At 51.1% G+C, this 10,944-nt stretch overlaps 1 long non-coding RNA gene across 1 annotated transcript; it reads left to right on the forward strand.

Annotated features, from left to right (window-relative positions):
* Window positions 1–8,059: 8,059 nt before the first annotated feature.
* Window positions 8,060–10,531, forward strand: LOC112610316. The gene is made up of 3 exons (XR_003116308.1): window positions 8,060–8,393; window positions 9,588–9,701; window positions 10,221–10,531. It is a non-coding gene; the product is annotated as an uncharacterized LOC112610316 (long non-coding RNA).
* Window positions 10,532–10,944: the final 413 nt, after the last annotated feature.

Below are 10,944 nucleotides of genomic sequence, written 5' to 3' on the forward strand. Positions count from 1 at the left end.
TTGTGAAGATTAAATGAAATCTTGTGTGTAGTGTTCCTGGCACATAGTAGGTGCTCAATAAATGGTAAATTTGATTTGTCAGGCCTCCAAGGAGACTTGTCTGTCGGCACCCTCTTTCCTAGGGATGAGCCTTCTGACCTGAATTCTCCCACCCTCTGCCTCCTGTTGGAAGTAGCCTCGGGAAAGGGGTTCCATGGTGATTACACAGGGGCACAGGAAAGGAGAATGCAGTTGGAAAACAGAACCGGCTGCTTTCTTCCTCCACTTCTACTCACACCCACTTCCTGAGGCTTAGAATTTACAGCCTGCAAAGGGCTAATATCCAGAATCTACAAAGAACTTGAACAAATTTACAAGAAATAAACAACCCCATCAAAATGTGGGCAAAGGATATGAACAGATACTTCTCAAAAGAAGACATTTATGCAGCCAACAGACATGAAGAAGTGCTTATCATCACTGGTCATCAGAGAAATGCAAATCAAAACCACAATGAGATACCAGCTCATGCCAGTTAGAATGGCGATCATTAAAAAGTCAGGAAACAACAGATGCTGGAGAGGATGAGGAGAAATAGGAATGCTTTTACACTGTTGGTGGGAGTGTAAATTAGTTCAACCATTGTGAAAGACAGTGTGGCGATTCCTCAAGGATCTAGAACTAGAAATACCATTTGACCCAGCAATCTCATTGCTGAGTATATACCCAAAGGATTATAAATCATGCTACTATAAAGACACATGCACACGTATGTTTATCGTGGTACTATTCGCAATAGCAAGGACTTGGAACCAACCCAAATGTCCATCAATGATAGACTGGATTAAGAAAATGGGCCGGGCATGGTGGCTCATGCCTATAATCCCAGCGCTTTGGGAGGCCGAGGCGGGCGGATCACGGGGTCAGGAGATCAAGACTATCCTGGCTAACACGGTGAAACCCCATCTCCGCTAAAAATATAAAAAATTAGCTGGGCATGGTGGCAGGCACCTATAGTCCCAGCTACTCAGGAGGCTGAGGCAGGAGAATGGCATGAACCCGGGAGGCAGAGCTTGCAGTGAGCCGAGATCATGCCCCTGTACTCCAGCCTTGGTGACAGAGTGAGACTCCATATCAAAAAAAAGAAAAAAAGAAAAGAAAAGAAAAGAAAATGTGGCACATATACACCATGGAATACTATGCAGCCATGAAAAGGATGAGTTCATGTCCTTTGCAGGGACATGGATGAAGCTGGAAACCATCATTCTCAGCAAACTATCACAAGGACAGAAAACCAAACACTGCATGTTCTCATAGGTGGGAACTGAACAATCAGAACACATGGACACGGGCAGGGAACATCACACACCGGGGCCTCTTGGAGGCTGGGGGACTGGGGGAGGGAGAGCACTGGGAGAAATGCCTAGTGTAAATGATAAGTTGATGGGTGCAGCACATCAACATGGCACATGTATACCTATGTAACAAACCTGCACATTGTGCACATGTACCCTAGAACTTAAGGTATAATAAAAAATATATACATATATTTTATATATATCAAGAATTTACAGCCGGTTCATGGCAGTAATGGCTGCCTTGATGCCTGTGTTGTGCTACAGTCATACGGCTTTGGGGCCCAGTGGCATCTGCCATACCTCCTGATGCAAGTGTCTGAGAACAAAGGGGACACCACACCAGTGCTAGCTGGACCCGCCCAGGGCTAAGGGTGCCAAGGGTCAGGTACCCACAGCTAGCCCATTGGCAGTGGCCACAAGGACAGAGTGTATGCTGGGTCACATGCCACAGACATACTAGCATGAGCTCAGAGCTAATAGAATAAGCATTCCATAAACGTAACAATCATATTTGAAACTCTTGGAAATTCACTTAAAATTCTTTAGAGGCGCCAGGCGCGGTGGCTCAAGCCTGTAATCCCAGCACTCTGGGAGGCCGAGACGGGCGGATCACAAGGTCAGGAGATCGAGACCATCCTGGCTGACACAGTGAAACCCTGTCTCTACTAAAAAATACAAAAAACCAGCCGGGCAAGGTGGCGGGTGCCTGTAGTCCCAGCTACTCAGGAGGCTGAGGCAGGAGAATGGCGTGAACCCGGGAGGCGGAGCTTGCAGTGAGCTGAGATCCGGCCACTGCACTCCAGCCTGGGCAACAAAGCAAGACTCTGCCTCAAAAAAAAAAAAAAAAAAAAAAAAAATTATTTAGAGGCCAGGTGCGGTGGCTCACACCTGTAATCCCAGCATTTTGGGAGGCCGAGGCAAGTGAATCACCTGAGGTCAGGAGTTCGAGACCAGCCTGGCCAACATGGTGAAAGCCTGTCTCTACTAAAAATACAAAAATTAGCTGGGTGTGGTGGGCACCTGTAATCCCAGCTATTCAGGAGGCTGAGGCAGGAGAATGGCTTGAACTCGGGAGGTGGAGGTTGCAGTGAGCCGAGATCACTCCACTGCACTCCAGCCTGGGCGACAGAGTGAGACTCATCTCAAAAAACAAAACAAAATTATTTAGAAAAGAAAACGACTCCCTGGAAACCATTTTATATGGTGACTAATCCCCTCTCTCTGCCCAGGCCTCTATGCCAAACTATCTGTTTTTGTAAACCCAGATTTTTATGGACTGCATCTGCTTGAAGGCTGATATACTTGATATACTTACATGCTTGTTACAACAACCCAAATGATCTATGACATTTTACATATAAGTGGATGTGTGTGTATATGTACTTTTTACATTTTATTTTTAATTTTTTAAATTAATTTATTTACTTTGAGACAGGGTCTCGCTCTGTTGCCCAGGCTGGAGTGCAGTGGCACCATCATGGCTCACTACAGCCTTGACCTCCTAGGCTCAAGCGATCCTCCTGCCTTAGCCTCCTGAGAAGCTGGGATTACAGGCAAGTACCACCATGCCTGGCTAATGTTTTCATTTTTTGTAAAATGGGGTCTCAGTATGTTCCCTAGGCTGGTCTTGAACTCCTGGGTTCAGGTGATCCTCCTGCCTTGGCCTTCCAAAGACTTGGGATTACAAGCATGAGCCACCACACTTGGTCTATGATTTTCTTTTTTTAAGGCAGTCCCTGTTCTATCTCTTCTGACCTGCTGACCCACTGGACTCTTCCTCTCTTCTCCTTCCTTCCCTCCCCACTTATGCAATCCTGTTCCTGCAGGGATGGCAAGAGCCTGAATCTTCATCCAGATGCCTCAGAGAGAAAAAAAACAGCAGGGCCAGTGACACAGAGAAGGCTTTTGCTGTCTGTTGCTCCTCCCATGACCTCTGGGAGAAGTGAGGAGGGAGCAGAAAATGCAAAAGTTTCCTCCGCCCCCTCAACACAGGGGTTGGAGCAATGGACTGAAGTTGCCCCAGTACCTGCTCACTCCCTTGGGTGGAGGAAGATGGTGATATACATGTGGAAAAGGCCGCCCACCCATGAAGCCCCTCTAAGTGATTTAGAAAGAGGTCCCTCCTCTTCCAGGCACTTTATTTCCAACTGTCAGAAAACAGTCACTGCAAATATGGCTGTGATGTGCACAGTGTCCTCATATGTGGGGTAACCTTTTGCAGTGCACAACATGCACAATTGTGCATGTCAGCCCTGAAAGCACATACCAGGTCAGTCCTCTGCCTGGTGAGTGGGAAACTAAATCCCACTGACCATGAGCCATCCCTCCAAACCTTCCCCCAGGCACATTCCCAGCAGGGGCATCACCACCTTCCTATGTTCCCAGCCTCAGCCCTTTGGAGTCACCCCAGATTCTCTGGGTTCACATCCCAGTTCTAGCCTTTATCAGGACTCTGACCTCAGACAGGTCACACAGCCTGCTTGGGCCACAAGTCCCTTATTTGTAAAACGAGGGTGGAAGCGGCAGCTCTTGTGTAGGGTTCTAGTGAGGATTCGATGGGGAAACAAATGTCATACACCAAGATGGTGGCCTGGTGCTTGCTGATTCCCCAACATCAGTCCCACTCTTCAGCCCCCCAAATATTCTCCCATTTATTCTCCAAATTCTGCCTAAGAAGCATCTGCATTTGGCTACATGAGTAGGTTATCAGGCCAGCCTTGTCACTGCAGGTGGAGTTTGGTTATATAAGTAAAGGGATGAAGGGGGCAAAACAAATGTCATGTGAAATACTTGCAAGGTGCAGCCAGGCACGGTGGCTCATGCCTGTAATCCCAGCACTTTGGGAGGCCAAGGCGGGCAGATCATGAGGTCAAGAGATCAAGACCAGTCTGGCCAACATGGTGAAACCCCATCTCTACTAAAAATACAAAAATTAGCCAGGCGTGGTGGTGGGCACCTGTAGTCCCAGCTACTTGGGAGGCTGAGGCAGGAGAATTGCTTAGAACCGGGAGGTGGAGGTTGCAGTGAGCCGAGATCGCGCCACTGCACTCCAGCCTAGGTGACAGAGCGAGACTCTGTCTCAAAAAAAAAAGAAAAAGAAAAAAGAAATACTTGCAAGGGTCCTATGCTGCGTTCTTCCTAAAGCAAAGGTTTCATTTACAAACCAAAAATGTAATCCCCCAAATTCTTTATTCACACATCTAGCTTTTTAAAGATAATCCCAGGGAGTTACTGAGCAGCATACTTGTGTCTCAGCAGGACACAGGGCACCTGGTGGCTTCCAACCAAGACATCACCCCATGACCCTGGCCAACCCTGCTCACCTCCAGCCTGGCTTGCCAAGAAGGCCAATCACTTTCTCTACAGTGGGTTTCATTTTATCAATGAATTTCCCAACATGCAGAGTATTTAGCAAGTGAGAGGCACCGTGCTTATTCATTTCATTATCCTACTTATTTCTCCCATCTGCTTCAGAAATTGACATTACAATGATCACCTTGGACTGTTTCTAATCATCGACATTTACAATGTAACATGCTTTTCTTCCTCTTATCAATGTAATAAAACACAAAGATATCCAAAGTGCTTATTTGTTTTTTGCCCTTGAAACCCCATTTCACATAGAAGCACAAAGAACAATCTCCACTTTCCTTCTAGGTCCATGAAAAGATAAACCATCCCTAGAAACCAGGCTTTGTGAATGAAGTTCAAAAAACACTAGTTCCAAGGCATGCAATCACGTCCCTGTGGCCCTGGCTTTCCCTGGGAGCCCCAGTTGAATTCCAGTATCATTTCCTCTGCGCTCTTTTGGCTGCTTCCTTGGAAAGGGGGTGAGGGTTCAATATCAGGTGAATTTTAAGATCTGTGGTGAGGTGTTATTAATTACCCCACCACCACCACAACCGAGAGAGAGAGAGAGAGAGAGAGAGACACACACACACACACACACACACACACACACACACACACACACACGTATGTCAGCGTCTCTCCAGCTGTTGTTCCCGGGAGCCCCAGCAGGTGGCACTATGACCCTGACCATCTTCGCAGGCCCCATCCAGAATGTGTGGGCACAATACCTTTAAGGTCCAGGGACTCCCAGGGGCCCCACCTCTGAAGAGCCCCATGGGGAGAGTCCTATCCCAGAGAGAAGGGCCCTGTCTCCTGTCTCCACTCTCCTTTAGCTCAACTTCCTGGTCAAGAGTCTAGGCAGGGGTGCAGAGGTGAGGAGTGAAGGGGGCTAAGGGGGCCCAGGCCCTCCTCCCTTCCCTCCAACCCAGCTGGATCTGTTCCTCATTGCATTAGGAGAGGTACTCTCCCAACCCCTGACAACTCATCCCTAACCCACCTGACCACCAGCCCTGAGCTTTGGGGACAAATCTTGGCAACTGCTGAAGGCCACTCTAGGTCAGGAATGACAACACTGATGAGAAGCTAGAAGGCACAAAGAGGGAGGGGTGTAAATTAGGGAGGCCTCCTGGAGGAGGTGAGGGTGGACCTGAGAGATTAACTCATGGTCCCCTCATTAAGAATAAGGGAGACTGAGCTGGGTGAGGTGGCTCATGCCTTAATCCCAACATTTTGGTAGGCCAAGGTGGGAGCATTGCTCGAGCTCAGGAGTTTGAGACCAGCCTGGAAAACATGGCAAGACCTCATCTGTCTACTAAAAATCAAAAAAATTAGCCAGGTGTGGTGGTGTGTGCCTGTAGTGCCAGCTACTCAGGAGGCTGAGGTGGTAGGATCACTTGAGCCCAGGAGATGGAGGCTACGGTGAGCGCTGATGGCACTACTGCACCGCAGCCTAGACAACAGAGCAAGATCCTGTCTCCAAAAAAAAGAAGAAGAAGAAGGGAGACTGAGGGTCAATCTGGGGAGTTTGGTGCTGCCTGGGGGAGGCCATTTTTTGGAGTGCTTCTGGCAGTAAGGTGGGCCTCCAGGGACTCTTCCCTGAACAAGCTAGAGAAACAGAAGCCACAGACTCTAAGAGTATATGAGGGTGGGGGGGAAGAAGCCCTTGGGAGCTGGCCAGGGGTTCTGAAGGAATAACAGGGGTGCTGAGTTGTGAGAGGGCACAGGGAGCCTTCCGGGTTAAAACTGGTTCCCCTGCATGGGGGAGGGGTATGACAGAGGACAGGGAAGGGGAGGACAGGCGAGAAGGACCAAGCCTGTGCCCAGCCTCAGGGACCGGATTGAGCCTTTGCCTACAGCCCAGCAGGTATATGTGCTTGCTAGAGTTGACCGTTCTTGGGATGAAATCAGGGGCAAGCCAGCGAGAGGAGCTTTCCACTCAAGGAGCTCCGTACCCCCTGTTGTAAAGCCCAGCCATGCCTCGGCGGGCCTAGCAGAACTTGCCCGGTGCCCTAGTGGGCTCCTTGGTGGCCTATCTCTCCATCTCCTAATGCGCACCCTCCCCAGCAGCCTGCCCTCTCCCGGAGGCAGAACCCGGAAGGCCTCCCTCCTGCAGTCAGACCCAGGCACCACCTGCTTCTCCAGTCACTGCCCGGGACACCACTTCCCCCTAAGGGTCGGCAAATCTACCCTTTTGGTTACCACCTCATGGAGATTCGGCCCCTCTGGAAGTAAGTCATTTTCTTTTTTTATTTTTTGAAACAGAGTCTCACTCCATCAACCAGGCTTGAGTGTAGTGGTGCCATCCTAGCTCACTGCCGCCTCAAATCCCTGGGCTCAAGCGATCCTCTCCCCTCAGCCTCCCGAGTAGCGGAGATTGCAGACACATGCCACCACACCTGGCTTAGTTTTAAATTTTTTGCAGAGACAGGGTCTCACTATGCTGCCCAGGTTGGTCTCAAACTCTTGGCCTCAAGTGATCCTCCTGCCTCAGCCTCCCAAGATGCTGGGATTACAGGTATGAGCCATTCTTGATACCTGGGGTGGGACATGGTCCAGAATGGGGACAGGAAAGACTCCAGAACTAGCAGAACCACACACTCCAGCCAGAAAAAAGAGGTGAAGGAAGTTGGAGGAAAAGTAAGCCTCTGGATCAGGAGCCCCCAGCCGTTTCCAGCAGGCAGGCTGGCTCACTTCTTCCCCAGGGAGGCCTGTTTTCCAGGACGCTCACTCACTTGGGAGACAGCTCAGTGCACACATAGGCACAGAGTCAAAGATTTCTTGGAAGACACAGTGATTTCCTGATTTTGTTCAGAACTGGCTCACACACACTCTCATTCACTCCGTGAGCCGGGGAAGCAGGGCTGCCCACCACACCGAGCAGGAGACTGGGGTTTGAGTTTGAGCTCAGGTCGGCCTCCAGCAGTGCCTCCGAAAGCTCAAAGAGAAGTCAGGCGGCCAGGTGACCAGGTGGGGAATCGGGGTGTGTTGGCTGTCCCTTCCTCCCTAACACTCGCCTCTGATTCTTCCTAGAGGGCTGGTAAGGCTCCCAGGACTGGCACTCAGGCCTTGGCATGCCAGAGGATCAAAAGAAACTGCCCTTCCTTTCATGCAATTGATACAAGAAGCAACAGAAATTGCAGCTTGCTTCCAGTGGGATGTAAGAACACATGGAAGGAGCCATCACCCAGGGAGCTCACTTGAACCGTCAGGGCTTAGGCCCAGCTTCCACGTACACGCTGCTTCCCCGTTTGCTGACGTCCTCTGTATTGAGAGTACCATGTCACTCTTCAACTGACATCTCTCTGGATAGGCAGCCAGGGCCTAGGATCCTTGAGTCCTTGTTTTGTCAACAACCCTCCCCCTCTTTCTGCTCTTTCCTGGCTGTGTGGTGGACTCTTCAGGGACACAGCGGTCACTGCGCTGCAGGGACAGTACCCAAGTGCCAAGGTGCAGCCTAAAGGGGGCTGTTCCCACTATGGCATCCGTGACAAGAACCAGGAGCCAGAATGCAGGTTTCTGGGACTTGTCAGCTCCCTTCTGAGTGCCCTGTTGAGGATTCCTAGAAATGCAGACACCCCCACCCCCAGCCCCCACCTGGATGGGCCGTCCTGAGCCAATAGGAATACTTTTCTGTGGACATGCCATGTTGGAATCCCAGGCCTCCCCGCCCTGCCAGCCCCTGCCAGCTCCCTGGGGCCCCAGCTGGTGAGTTTCACCCCCAAAGTGACTGCGACATTGGAAGACCAGGGCCACCCCTGCCTTTTCCATTGCTCGGCAGCTCTATCGTTCATCCATAACCCCCAGGCGCGGGGGCAGGGCTGGGGGCGCAAGGGGCTCTCTCGGTGCAGCGGCAGGGGCGGGGGCAGGGGCTCCCCTAACTGCAGAGGCTAGCCTTACACACCCAGCAACACATGTCCCCCTTTATGGCCCGGGCTTTCTCTCGGTGCTTAAAGCCAACTGTGAAAAGAGCAGGGCTGATTCTGGCTGCCTGGCCGTCTCCTGGCAACACGCCTGGCAGGAGGCCTTTCTTTCTCCCCCCAGCCTCCCTTCTCTCCTCCACCACCCCCTCTCTCTTTTCCCCCCTGTGTCTTGTGTTGTGTATCATTAAAACTTCCCTCCCAGCCACTTCGCAGCCAACAACCAGGCCCTTCTGGGACTAGTTCCCTTGGGGCAGCTCAGCCAGCCCAGGGGTGGGGGCTCCGAGGGGTTAAGGCCCCCAGAGAGGGGCCTTTGTGTTCTGGAACCAAGGCTTAAACTCAAGTTGGCAACCTTTGGCACATTCGTGAGGGGCAGCCACCGGCACCCTCTCTGCAGGCACCTCTTCCTTCCCTGTCTTCCTCCCCCATCTTTCAGGGTCTTGGCCTCTTCCTTTAGTGCCTGGAGCCTGCCAATAGTGCCACTGGGCACTGCCCAAAACCATGCAGGCCTCACGAGGCTGGGCATGGACAGCCCTTCACCTAGGAGGACAAGCCTCTGCTGAAGGCTGGGGTAGCCAGAGGCCTGCAGCCAGCTCTGGCACACGTGTCCTGCTCTGCCCTGAAAGGGGACAGGAACAGAAAGGGTGTTGGCCTCAGGGATCACGGGGAGGCAGAGCATCCAATCAATGCCTACAGAACCCAAAGAACTCATTTGGCAGTTTCAACCTGGAGGGACACTGAGACCCAGAGGGGGTGAGTGCCTTGTCCAGGGACACACAGTCAGTCAGGAGAAAGCTGAAGCTGGAACCCTGGTTTCCCAGTCCCCTCCTCTGCTGCTCTTCACTGGACGGGAACCGGAGGGGAACAAGTGGCTCCCTGAGGCCCACGCACCTTTTGGGCCTGACCTGCCTGACTCAAGAGCAGTGCTCAGGGGTGTCTGAACTTGATCCCACCACTCCGGGGCTCCCCCGTCTTCTCCCAGACCCTGAAGAAAGCCTCTGACGGGCCTAGAACAGAGAGGTGACCCAGGACCTTGCCCAGTCTTTCTGGACAACTGGAAGACAGTTACGCTTCCTCCTCCACCTCTACCTCCAACGTCAGTATCTGAGTCACAGGGGCCTAGTGCTGGGCTCCTCTGTCATCCAACCCACTCTTAAGGCTGGATGGGCCACCCCAGATGGCCTATCCGGAACCTTGAGGCAGAGCAGACACTGGGGGTCATCTCAGCTCATAGCCAGGTGGCTTCCAGGTGCAGCTCTGGGGTTCTGCCAGCTCTAGCCTCGCTCACCCACAGGGTCTCTGGCCAACCAAGATGCTCTGACTACACAGACTGGCACTTGCAGGGCACCCTGACTGCAAGCCCACAGCTCTGCTGTCCCGTGTTCCGGTGTTTTCCAGACTCCAGGGATTTCCATGCCACCTCCACTCTGTAGCTGCATGCGACCTGTTCTGCTATTTTCTGAACACTTTTCTTTACACTGATGTGCATTGTTCTTAATAACATCAACTGAAAAGGAGACTTTAGATTTACTCATTTTCAACAATGAGATTTCATTCTAACCAGACATTATGGCCCTGCAAAGGCTCTGAATGTGTGACTTTCTCTCTTTATTAGAAAAGGATCTTAGCAAGTGTTGGAGAGGTGCTGAAGTCATATTAGGACCAAACAGACTTTCTCTTTGAGGATCCTCAGGAGGAGTGAAGGAGAATGGAACAGGGGGTGTGAATACATGAGCTTTCTCCCCGTGTGATTCAAAGTGATTTAACCCATGCCTCACCTTCTGGAGCACCTCCGGCCCTCTCTAGCTGTGATAAATATCAACACTAGCCATCAAAATGTTCCCAAAAGTCCAACCTTTGACCAAACTACATTTCGGATTTTCTTAAATTCTGGAGAAAAAATAAAATAAAGTAAAAGAACAAATATTTTGGTTATGCCATGTACTCTGATTTGGGATTCAGAAAATATGATTTCTGGCCAGGCGTGGTGGCTCATGCCTGTAATTCCAGCACTTTGAGAGGGGAGGATCTCCTGAGCCCAGGAGTTGGAGATCAGCCTGGGCAACGTAGGAAGAAGACACTATCTCTACAAATAATAAAAAGTTAGCAGGTGCGGTGGTGCATGTCTGTGGTCCCAGCCACTCAGGAGGCTGAGGTGGGAGGATCACTTGAGCCCAGGAGGTCAAGGCTGCAGTGAGCCATGTTTGTGCCATGGCACTGTAGCCTGGGTGACAGAGCGAGACCTTGTCTCAAAAAAAAGAAAGGAAATATGATTTCCCACATTACCACACTTTCTGATGTGCATAGCAAAAGGCTGGGGGTGGGGGTGGGGAGGCTGT

This window comes from Theropithecus gelada, chromosome 16, assembly GCF_003255815.1.
Source record: "Theropithecus gelada isolate Dixy chromosome 16, Tgel_1.0, whole genome shotgun sequence".
Taxonomy (NCBI): Eukaryota; Metazoa; Chordata; class Mammalia; order Primates; family Cercopithecidae; genus Theropithecus; species Theropithecus gelada.